Source organism: Acomys minous (assembly GCF_964271855.1).
Source record: "Acomys minous genome assembly, chromosome: 5".
NCBI lineage: Eukaryota > Metazoa > Chordata > Mammalia > Rodentia > Muridae > Acomys > Acomys minous.
In genome coordinates this window covers 55,644,214-55,656,285 of record NC_140494.1, presented here as the reverse complement: position 1 = coordinate 55,656,285, position 12,072 = coordinate 55,644,214, and the positions used below count along the sequence as shown (strand labels likewise).

The following is a 12,072-nucleotide window of genomic DNA, read 5'->3' as shown; positions in this document are numbered from 1 at the left end:
CTGTATCACAAGGTAATCTCAATAAACATGTATCACTATGAAGTATTTGTGATGATATAGCTTCATATTAAATGAATATTACACAATATAGAGGATCCATGGATAAACAGAATCATGGGATAACAAAATTATTTTATGCTTCACTGAAAAAAGACAAAGTATACTTCTCAAACTATTCCACAAAATAAAAACAGAAGGAAGATTACCAAACTCATTCTATGAGGCCACAGTCATCCTCATGCCTAAACCACACAAAGACCCACGAAAAAAAGAAAATTTCAGACCAATTTCCCTTATGTACACTGATGCAAAAGTACTCAATAAAATACTTGTAAATCGAATCCAAGAACATATCAAAATCATCATCTAAGTAGGCTTCATTATAAGGATGGAAAGATAGTTCAACATATGAAAATCCATCAATGTAGTCCATCATATAAGCAAACTGAAAGAGAAAAACCACATGATTACCTCATTAGATGAAAAGGTTGGGGATACAAGGCACATACCTAAACAATATAAAGCAAGCCTTTAGCCATTATCAATTTAATGACTAGCAAGAACGACGCTGCACACACACACACACAGGATCCTTCTGCAGTAAAGCTTTAATGCATCTTGAGAGGGAGAGCATAAGCCTACAGCAAGTAAAATGGAGACCCCAAACAGCAGAAACCCATCCCTTATATAGGAACTTTCCCAACTGTCAACTGTCCAGCTACCTGCTCTTCCAACCCCCTCTGAAGCTCTGCCTAGGATGTGTCAGTCCCTGATTGGCTGTTGCTCATCGGGCGAGATGACGCCACGGGAGAGGCAGAGCACAACAAGTGGAAAATCCTTCGCACATGCGCAGATTAGTTGTTTTATCAGCATGGGACACAGGATGTCAGCGCCATCTTGTAATGGCGAATGTGAGCACAGCCTCTCACATCTCCCCCTTTTCTTATTATTAAGAAGCAATAAGACACCCAACAGGGAGAGTGGAGACAGAGGTCAAGTCCCCAAACAAAATATCAGACCTGCATACACAACTCTCCCCTAAGCTCTTCACCCGGAGAGGTCATAGCCTGGCCCTGTGCCGTTTTTTCTGGGGGAAGGACACTGGGGCACGCAACCTTCATGCAAGATGACATGCCTCCCTAGAATTAGCTCATTTTTGCCGCAGAGCCATTCTACTGCAATGCTTTGCTATGCAACTCTCCAGGGCTGCTGAAGCTTACTCACTCTACCTCGTGCAATGAGATAAGACTCTGAGGGTGCAAGAGCTGAGCAGCCAGCGACTTATTGCTTAAACATGGTTAACCATATATCAGGGGAGGTCCCAGACTCTAAAGCAGTAAGTGCTTGGGTGATAACCACCTTGTCTCTTTTTGTTTGAGCCCTGAGTTTACAGACCAACCATAGGGTCAACACTAATCCACAGCAGATTACAGCTCAAAACAATCCAACCCCAACCCATTCTTTAAAGAAGGAGAAGGCTGAGGATATCCACGACGAGAATCCCTCAGTAAGTGACAGATCCAGCCGTGTGGAATTGACTTGAATGATAGCAGTCCACAATTCTCTTAAGGTCTGTTCAAACTCCACTGTCCAATTCTGTAAAATAAACTGAGAGAGACTCTTTGACAGATTAGCTGCTTTAGTGAAATTTTCATATTGAACCGAGATAACACATAGTCCAGGGAGTTTTTGTTATTGGCAGAGAAGAACCTAGGGAAAACCTGGGCATTATACATCACCGGCATTGGGAGTGGAAAGGTTGACATGATTCCCCAAAGATATTCTCCCATTGCAGGAATTGTCATCTGCATCATTATGACGAGATGAATCCACGTCCTCATTGTCCGTTCCTTTAGTTGTTTCCACAATTCTACACATAGTGGGACTGTTAGTCATCCCCTGGGGCAAAACTTTCCATTGATAGCGTTTATCAGGCTCTGCATGATTAGTAGAGGGGATGGTGAAAGCAAATCTGGGCCTGTCTCCAGAAAATAAAGGTATAGAGAAAAAGCAATCTTTTATGTCCACAATAATTAGGTTCCAGCCCTTGGGCAGGGCCAAAAGCAAAGGAAGGCCCCTCTGTATGGTGCCAAACATATTCATTTGTTCATTGATGGCTCTCAGATGATGTAACAGTCTCCATTTACCCGATTTTTTCTTAATCACAAAAATTGGGGTATTCCATGGAGATGTAGATGGTTCAATGTGACCCAAATCCAATTGTTCTTTTACCAGCTGAGTCACTGCTTCTAACTTCTCAGAGGATAGTGGCCATTGAGGAACCCACACAGAGTCCTCTGTTTTCCAAGGTATGGGTCGTGCTATCTCAATGCTCCCTAGGAAAAACCCAACCCTTGTCTGGCGTGGTTTCCTGTGGGTGAAATGGGTTCAATCCTTCCTTGTTGTTGTTTGCCCAATCCTTTTCCTATTTTGTATCCCATTTTTGACATAATGCCTTTTGTTTGTAATGAATATCTTTCAGAAGAGGCATACTCATTAGATAGGGTCAAGCCCATATGTTGCATAATGTCTCTTCCCCAAAGATTAACTGGGAGAGGGAGCACATATGATATAAATTTTCCTTGTTGACCTTCTGAAGTTTCCCATTTTAGAGTAGTGGAACTAATCGAGGGGCAAGATTGATACCCTAAACCTTGCAGAGAATGGGATGATTGGGTAATGGGCCAGGCCTTAGGCCACCAATAAGAGGAAATTATGCTCTTATCTGCCCCTGTATCTAAGATGCCTTCAAATGTTTTACCATTAATTTTTAAATGAAGCTTGGGTCTCTCATATAGAGGGACATCAAGTAAGCCGAATCATTGCCTGAAGAGCCCATTCTGGCAATATTTGGTCCAGGGGATCCTCCTCCTATATCGGGGAGGAGTAACAATTGAGCAATTCTGTCCCCTTTTGAAATTGAAAAAACTCCTTTTGGACTAGAACATAAAATTTGAATTTCTGTAGAATGTTGATTGTCTACAATTCCAGGATATACTATTAAACCTTGTAAGGTAAGTGCGCCCCGACCCAGTATGAGGCCAACAGTCCCTAGAGGCAAAGGTGTTACGGCCTCCGCAGGAATTGGTTGAACACTCATTTGTGGCATCAGTAAGAAGTCGGAGGCGGCACGCAGGTCCACTCTTGTAGGGTGTCCTGAGTTGTGTCTCTGTTGTCCTCTTGGGCTCTGACAAACGGGTTCCCATATTTTTGAGGGCCCTGGGACCGAGGGCCCGACGGCCCGTTTTTTGGCGCGTCAGCAGCCCGGTCATTAGTGGTGGTTTGATTGTTAATAGGTGGGAGGAGTCTCTCTTGCACATCCCTCACCGAGCAGCATAGACTAGCCTTATGATACCCTTTGCCACAACGGCTGCAGAGAGTTGGGGTTTTCTCTTGTTTATTGGAATTTTTGCAATCTTTTTAAAAATGTCCGGGCTTGCCACAGTTATAGCAAGTTCTTGGGTTGGTTTTACCGACAGGGCGTTCCTGAGACTGGAGGATAGCAGCTGCTAGGCCCGCATTAGTAAGCAGTCCTCCGAGGTCTCTGCAGACTCTGAGCCAATCTTGTAACCCTTTATTTTTTCTGGAGGCTATGGCAGCTCTACACTCTTGGGTTGCTTGCTCAAATATTAGTTGTTCAATAAAAGGCTTGACCTGTTCAATGTCTCCAAAAATGTGCCCTGCTGCTTCTGTCATTCTGGCCACAAAGTCAGAAAACGACTCCTCAGGGCCTTGAATAATCTTTGTGAGGCGCCTATTAGCTTCCTCTTTTTTAGAGAGTGCTTTCCAGGCTTTAATTGCAGTCTGTGAAATCTGAACATAAGCTTTCCAATGGTAATTTATCTGATTTGCAGTAAATTGACCTTGACCTGTTAACAAATCAAAGGTCCAATCTCTCTGTTCAGGGGTAAGTGCAAGGGCATTGGCCCGAGCCTGTGTTTGAGCGGCCTCAAACCACAGGGCTCTCCATTCTATATATTGGCCCATATCTGGAAGTGAGGCTTTGGCCACCATCTGCCAATCAGGAGGAGTTAGGGCACCAGTGCTAATTCTTTCTAACATTACCAGGGTGAAATTTGCATTAACCCCATATTTGCAAACAGATTCAGCCAAGTCCTTTATTAGATTGAACTCCACGGGTGCATAGACTCAACCCCTGTTCTCTGTTTCAAACACAGGAAAAAAATTATGTAATTTTTTTACGAATCTTTTCCGGCTAGAAGGAAAATCCAGACTGCATCTCATAGGGTGGAGGAGCAGTGGGTGCCACCCTGCGAGATGAATTGAGGGAGAGTTTTTTATTACCCTCTTGTTCGTCTGGGTGGTATCTCTCCTCCTCATACCTGACTGCCTCTTCCTCTAATTCGGCTTCTTCCTCCGAATCAAGAGTCTCATTGTCAGAGGTATTAAAGCTTGTAGAGCTATCAATATTCAGTGCCTCAAGATCCTTTAAAGGATAAAGCCTTTGCGATGTTTCTCCCGGCGGTGAACTAGGTTCTGAGGGGGGTTGCACTCCTTTTACAGGAGGGTCCTGAGCTTTTTTCTTTTTATGGGCATCCCTTCTCCTGCGCGCACCCAACCTCTCACTACGTTCAGTTTCTGACATGCTATCCTGAACTTCTTCTAGGGCGACCTGTCCTTCATCTACTGCCCTCTTGAAACAAATGAACAAGAGAAGGGCAATTACGTCAGTAAATATTACAGCTAGAATCAGCCCAAGAGTTTCAGAAATATGCAGACCTTTCCGAACTTACCAACCCTGCAGTTCTGAATCCTCCCTGTAGTCAGGGAGTCTCAGAAGGTGCTGACGATGGTGTGGTCTTCCCGCGTTTCAGCACCAGATGTGGCTTGCGTTACCGTCTCACCAGCAAGAACAATGCTGCACACACACACAGGATCCTTCTGCAGTAAAGCTTTAATGCATCTTGAGAGGGAGAGCATAAGCCTACAGCAAGTAAAATGGAGACCCCAAACAGCAGAAACCCATCCCTTATATAGGAACTTTCCCAACTGTCAACTGTCCAGCTACCTGCTCTTCCAACCCCCTCGGAAGCTCCGCCTAGGATGTGTCAGTCCCTGATTGGCTGTTGCTCATCGGGCGAGATGACGCCACGGGAGAGGCAGAGCACAACAAGTGGAAAATCCCTTCGCACATGCGCAGATTAGTTGTTTTATCAGCATGGGACACAGGATGTCAGCGCCATCTTGTAATGGCAAATGTGAGCGCGGCCTCTCACATCAAAATCATCATCTAAGTAGGCTTCATTATAAGGATGGAAGGATAGTTCAACATATGAAAATCCATCAATGTTGTCCATCATATAAGCAAACTGAAAGAGAAAAACCACATGATTACCTCATTAGATGAAAAGGTTGGGGATACAAGGCACATACCTAAACAATATAAAGCAAGCCTTTAGCCATTATCAAGTTAATGAAGAGAAACATAAAGCAAGTCCACTAAAATCAGGAGGAAGACAAGCTTGCCCACTCTTTCTCTATCTCTTTAGTATTGTACTTGAAGTTCTAGCTAGATCAATAAGACAACTAAAGAAGATCAAAGGGATATAAATTGGAAAAGAAGAAGTCAAAGTATCACTATTCACAGACGATATGATAGTATACAAAGTGACCACAAAAGTTCTAATAGCTAATTCTTACAGCTGATAAACACCTTAAGCAAAGTGGCTGGATACAAAATTAGGCCCCCTCCCCCCCCCCAAAAAAAAAAGAAAAAGAAAAACAAAACAAAACTAATACCCTTAATTTACACAAATAATAGACTGAGACTGAGAAAGCAATTAGGGAAACAACACACTTCAAAATAGCCACAAATAATGTAACATATTTTGGTTTAACTCTAACCAAGTATATAAAAGACCTGTATGACAAGAACTTCAAGTATCTGAAGAAAGAAACTGAAGAAAATTATCAGAAGATGGAAAGATAACCCAAGCTTATGGATCAGTAGAATTAAAATAGTAAAAGTGACCATCTTACCAAAAGCAATCTACAGATTCAGTTAAATTCCCTTCAAAATACCAACACAATTCTTTTCCAACCTTGCAAGATCAATTGTCAACTTCATATGCAATAACAACAACAAAACAGAATAGCTAAAATAAAATCATGTACAGTAAGAGAACTTCTAGAGGTATCTCCATTCCTGATTTCAAGGTGTACTACAGAGCAATAAAAATTGGGTGAGGTCCCAAGATGTGGGGCTCCAAACACACATGAGATCTGATCTTCAGGGCAGAGACTAGGGACTCAGCCAGGAGCTACAGACCATGAGACCTGAGAAGCCCTAGGCGAGAGGGGCCCATAAAGCATGGAACACAGGTGGGTCCGGCCTTGGGCCAGTTATGGATTCCCAGTCCCTAGTGTCTGGACCAGTACCCACCTGAGAGCTGCTGCCTTATTCTATATCACAGAATTGATATCTGAGAATTAACTTAGGGCAATGAAATACCAGCCTGGAGAAACAGGTCTGGCAAGGACCCAGGAAAACGGGTTGCTCTGACCTTAGATCAACTTGTAAATCCACAAGTTGTGAAAGACCTGGGGGGCTGGCAAAACACAGGCACAATATCCAAAGCCCAGCACAGCCAAGCTGCTTGACTCACCTTCACTCTAACTTTCCCTCTCTGACTGATCTGTTGGCCCCATAGTATCAGCATTAGAACCTGCTGGCTGGTCAGGGGGAACCAAAGGGTGGATGTAGGATAGATCTGATACCAGATAAGCCAGCCAGTAGATGGAGGGACCCAGGGCCTTTATAGAGAAATTGGAATTGTCTCATGTAGGCAACTTAATCACACATACGGAAGCCCTAGGAAGGTAAGAAAGCAGAAACACCCAAGAGGAGTAGATGGCTGGAAATAATCAAACTCAAGGCTGAAATCAATAATTAGAAAAAAGAGAATAATTCAAAGAATCAACAAAACCAGGATCTGATTCTTTGGTAAAATCCACATGATAGACAAACTGTTAGCTAAACTAAATAAAAGGCAGAGAGACAGTATCCAAATTAACAAAAAGGGAGACATGACAACAGACACTGAAGAAATACAAATAATTATAAGATCCTATTTTTCCTACAGAAATAGAAGTTGTCATTAAAACTCTCCAAAAAACCATCCAGGGATAGATGGTTTAAGCACAGAATACTATCAGACCTTAATAGAAGAGCTAATACTGATACACTCCAAGCTACTCCACAAAAAAGAAATGGATGGAACTAAGCTCCTTCTATGAGGCTACAGTCACTTCATTACCTAAACCTCAGAAAGACCCAACAAAGAAACAGAGTTTCGAACCAATTTATCTTATGAACATTGATGCAAACTCAATAAAATACTCACAAACAAAATCTAAGAACACATCAAAGATATTATTCACCATGACCAAATAGGCTTCATTCCAGGCATGCAAGGATGGTTAATATATGGAAGTCCATCAGTGTAAACCACCACATAAACAAACTGAAAGAAAAAAAGCCACATGATCATCTCCTTAGATGCAGAAAAAGCATTTGACTAAATCCAACACCCATTCATGTTTAAAGTTTTAGAGAGATTGGGGATACAAGACACATATCTAGACATAATAAAGGATATATACAGCAAGCCAACATCAAATTAAGTGTAGAGATACTCAAGGAAATATCTCTAAAACAAGGGACCAGAAAAGTCTACCCAGTATCTCTATATCTCCATATAGTTCTTTAAATTCTAGCCAGAGCAATAAGACAACAAAGGCAGATCAAGGGGATCCAAATGGAAAAGGAGGAAGTCAGATTATGCCTATTTGCAGATGATATGATAGTGTACATAAGTGACCCCCAAAATCCAACCAGAGAATTACTACAGCTGATAAACAGCTTCAGCAAAGTGGCTAGATACAAAATTAACTCAAAAAAAGTCAGTAACCTTTTTCTATACAAATGACAATCATGCTGAGAAAGACATTGGGGAAACTACACTCTTCATGATAGCCACAAGCAATATAAAGCATCTAGGAGTAACTCTAATCAAGCAAGTGAAAGACTTGTTTGAAAAAACTTCAAATCTCAGAAGAAGGAGACTGAATTTGACATCAGAATATGGAAAGATCTCCCTTGTTCGTGGATCTGGAGAATTAACATAGTAAAAATGGCCATCTTACCAAAAGCATTGTACCGATTCAATGCAATCTCTATCAAAAAACACAAATTTTTAAAAGACATAGAAAAATCAATTTTCAATTTCATATAGAAAAACAGAAAACCCAGAATAGCTAAAGTAATCCTGTACAATAAAAGATCCTCTGGAGGAATTTCCACACCTGATCTCAAGATATACTAAAACACAACAGTAATTAAACCATCATGGTACTAGCATAGCAATAGGCTGGTTGACCAATGGAATTGAATTGAAGTCCGAAATAAATCCATACCTATATAGACATTTGATTTTTGACAAAGAAGTCAAATATATAAAATGGAAAAAGGATAGCATCTTCAACAAATGGTGCTAGCCTAACTGGATGTCTACATGTAGAAAGATGCAAGTAGATCCACATTTATCATGCACAGAACTCAAATCCAAGTGGATTAAAGACCTCAACATAAAACTAGAGACACTAAATTGGTTAGAAGAAAAGGTGGGGAAGAGCCTGGAACACATTGGCACAGGAGACAACTTCCTGAATAGAGCTCCTTAAGGTCAACAATTAACAATTGGGATCTAATGAGACTGAGAAGCTTTTGCAAGGCAGGAGACACTGTCAACAGAACAAAGCAATGGACTACAGACTGGGAGAATACCTTCACTAACCCTATATCTGACAAAAGTCTTATATTCAAATATTTAAAGAGGTCAAGAATTTAAACACCACAAACCAAATAACCCAACTGAGAAATGGGGCTCAGAACTAAACAGAGAATTCTCAACAGAGGAATATCGAATGACTAAGAAACACTTAAAGAAATGCTCAACATCTGTAGTCATCAGAGAAATGCAAATCAAAAGGACTCAGATTCCATCCTACACCTATCAGAATGGCTAAGATAAAAACTCAAGTGACAGCACATGCTCGAGAGGATAAGGAGAAAAGGGAACACTTCTTCGTTGCTGGTGGGAATGCAAACTTGTACAAATACTTGGAAGTCAATCTGGCACTTTTTCAGAAAACTGGGAGTAGGGCTACCTCAAGACCAGATGATATTCCTTTGGGAATATACCCAAAAGATGTTCTACCACACAATAAGGACATATGCTCAACCATGTTCATAGCAGCCTAATTCATAATAGCCAGAACCTGAAAACAACCTAGATGTCCCTCAATCGAAGAATGGATAAAGAAACTGTGGTACATTTTCACTATGCAATACTACTCAGCTATTAAAAACAAGGAAATCCTGAAATTTGAAGGCAAATGGATGAAACTAGAATTATCATCATGAGTGAGTTAACTCAGACCCAGAATAATACAAATGGTATATATTTACTTATAATTGGAGACTAGCCTAAGAGAGATGTCCCCTGAAAGCCTCCACTTAGCTGGTGGTTGGTATAGATACTGGGACTTTAGGTGAGATAGGTAAGGAAGAATGGGGAATCAAAGGACCCAGAGGGTCCTAGAAACCTACAAGAGGACTATTAAGGCTGGCAGATCTGGACGCATGTGGAGCAGCACAAACTACCGTACCAACCAAGGACAATGCATGCAGTAAACCTAGAACCCCTATCCTGATCTAGCCAATGGACAGTACCTTCTCCACAACTATGGAAGGAGCAAGGACTGACTAAGACATGAACTCTGGAGCCCCCTATTTGACCACTTCCTCTGGGTGGGGAGACCTCGTGACACACAGAGGAAGAGTTAGCAGGCTACCAGGAGTAGACTTGATAGGCTGTGATCTTATAGTGGAGGATGAGGACCTCTTCTGTCACAGATCTAGGGGAGGGGAATTAGGATCAATGAGGGACGGAGCAGGGAATGGGAAGATACAAGTGAGAAGATAACAGATGTGATGTAATCTGTAAATTACTTAAATAAAAAAAATTAAAAGTAATAAAAACTGTTTGGTGTTAGCATAGAAACAGACAGGCTGATGAATGGAACTGAATCAAAGACCCAGAAGTAAACCAATATACCTATGGACATATGATTTTTGACAAAGATGCCAAAACCATACAATGAAAAAAGAAAGCATCTTCAACAAATGGCACTGGTCTAACTGGAGGTTTGCATGTAGAAAACTGCAAATATATCCATATTTATCACCCTCCATAAGACTCCAGTCCAAGTGGATCAAAGACCTCAATATAAAACCAGATATGTTAAATCTAGTAGAAGAGAAACTGAGAAATAGCCTTGAACTCATTGGCAAAGGTGACAGCTTACTGAGCAGAACACCAACAGCTCAGGCACTAAGATCAGCAATTATAAATGGGGCCTCGTGAAACTGAAAAGCTTCTGTAAGGCAAAAGACATTGTCAATAGGACAAAACAGCAGCCAACAGATGGGAAAAATATCTTCACCAACTCTAAATCTAATGCAGAACTAATATCCAAAATATATAAAGAACTCAAGAAATTAGACACCATCAAACCAAATAATCCAAGTAAAATGGAGTACAAAGTTAAAGCAACAATTCTCAATGGAGAAATCTCTAGTGGCCTAGAAACACTAAAAGTAATATATATTACTTACTATTCAGTATAGTAAGATAATCTGAAATATGATGTTATTCAGTATGTTAAAAGTGACAAATGTAATATATATATATATATATATATATATATATATATATATATATATATATATATATATATATATAGTGTGTGTGTGTGTGTGTGTGTGTGTCTGTGTGTGTGTGTGTGGTGTGTAGTGTATTTAGAATATTGGGAAAAGGAATTTGCTGTTTGCACTCTATAGGATCATGAGCCTGACAGAAACATCTGAGACTTGATTGGAAGAAAAGTGTGAGACTTCTCATAAGAGAAGTCATTCTCTGACATCTTTCTTTGAACTGGGTATTGACCTTTTCCTACTCTTCTAGGGTAACACTGACACATATATTTGTTTCAGGGGTCTTAAGGCTGCTGAATTATACTGCCAGATTTCCAAATTCTCAGTCCTTTAGACTCAAAATGGTATTGCATCATATCACTCTTTTGTCTTCAGACTGTCAGTTCATTCTGAAGATTTTGGAGTTTATTAGGCTGATGTCATCTCATGAGCCAAATTCTAATAATCTACCTCTATCTTTACTCCCTTGTCTCTGAAGCACGTGTGCTGTATTTACATAATTTAAAGCCTTTCCTCTCATTTTCTAACTTCTCCCCTACCCGTCTTCTTTTCCCTCTCCAAATGTCTTCACCTCTTTTTACATTAGTACACTTAGTGTTTCAGTTTCATATGTTTGTGGTGTGTGTGTGTGTGTGTGTGTGTGTGTGTGTGTGTGTGTGGTTGTGTGTGTGTCTGTATTTAGGGTTGTTCACTTGGTATTGGCTAACACAATTGGGCCTTGTTTCTTGAGAAAATGGCTTCTTCCTACCTTAGAATTCATTTATATTGCCTGTAGTTTTCTTCACCTATGGGTGAGGCTTTGTGATAATTCCCCCATTCATGTTGGAATGTCTAAGTGTGGCTTCAATTGTGAGGTCTTGATTAGGGTACCATGTAGTTAAGATTTGATGGATACAACTTTATGTCATATATAGATTACACTTTACATGACAGACACCCTGGTTCTCTGGTTCTTTGATCTTTCTTCCCACTCTTCCCTCAGGTTCCCTGAGCTTTAGGTAAAAGGGCTTTGTTTTAGATGTGTCATCTTTGGCTGATCACTCCATGGTCTTTTATCCTCTACATTTCAGTTTGTTGTGATTTTTGATATGATTTTCTTTAAAAGTTTACCTTGGTGTGAAGCTTATCAGTATGTAATAGAAGACATATTTTGAAAGTTTAACATTTAGATGTTTTCATGTATAGGATATGTAGTGTACAGAAGTCCAAGATAATGAGGAGTAGCAAGAACTGTAGTTATAGTCAGCAATATGATCATAAGGCCAAACAAACAA

At 40.6% G+C, this 12,072-nt stretch overlaps 1 long non-coding RNA gene across 1 annotated transcript in view; it reads left to right on the top strand.

The window, feature by feature from the left end:
* Positions 1-1,227: 1,227 nt before the first annotated feature.
* LOC311597285 overlaps positions 1,228-12,072 on the top strand; it is a 517,710-nt gene continuing 506,865 nt past the window's right edge. Inside the window, exon 1 of the long non-coding RNA XR_014779174.1 lies at positions 1,228-1,318. This is a non-coding gene — a long non-coding RNA (uncharacterized lncRNA). The remainder of the gene's footprint in view (positions 1,319-12,072) is intronic.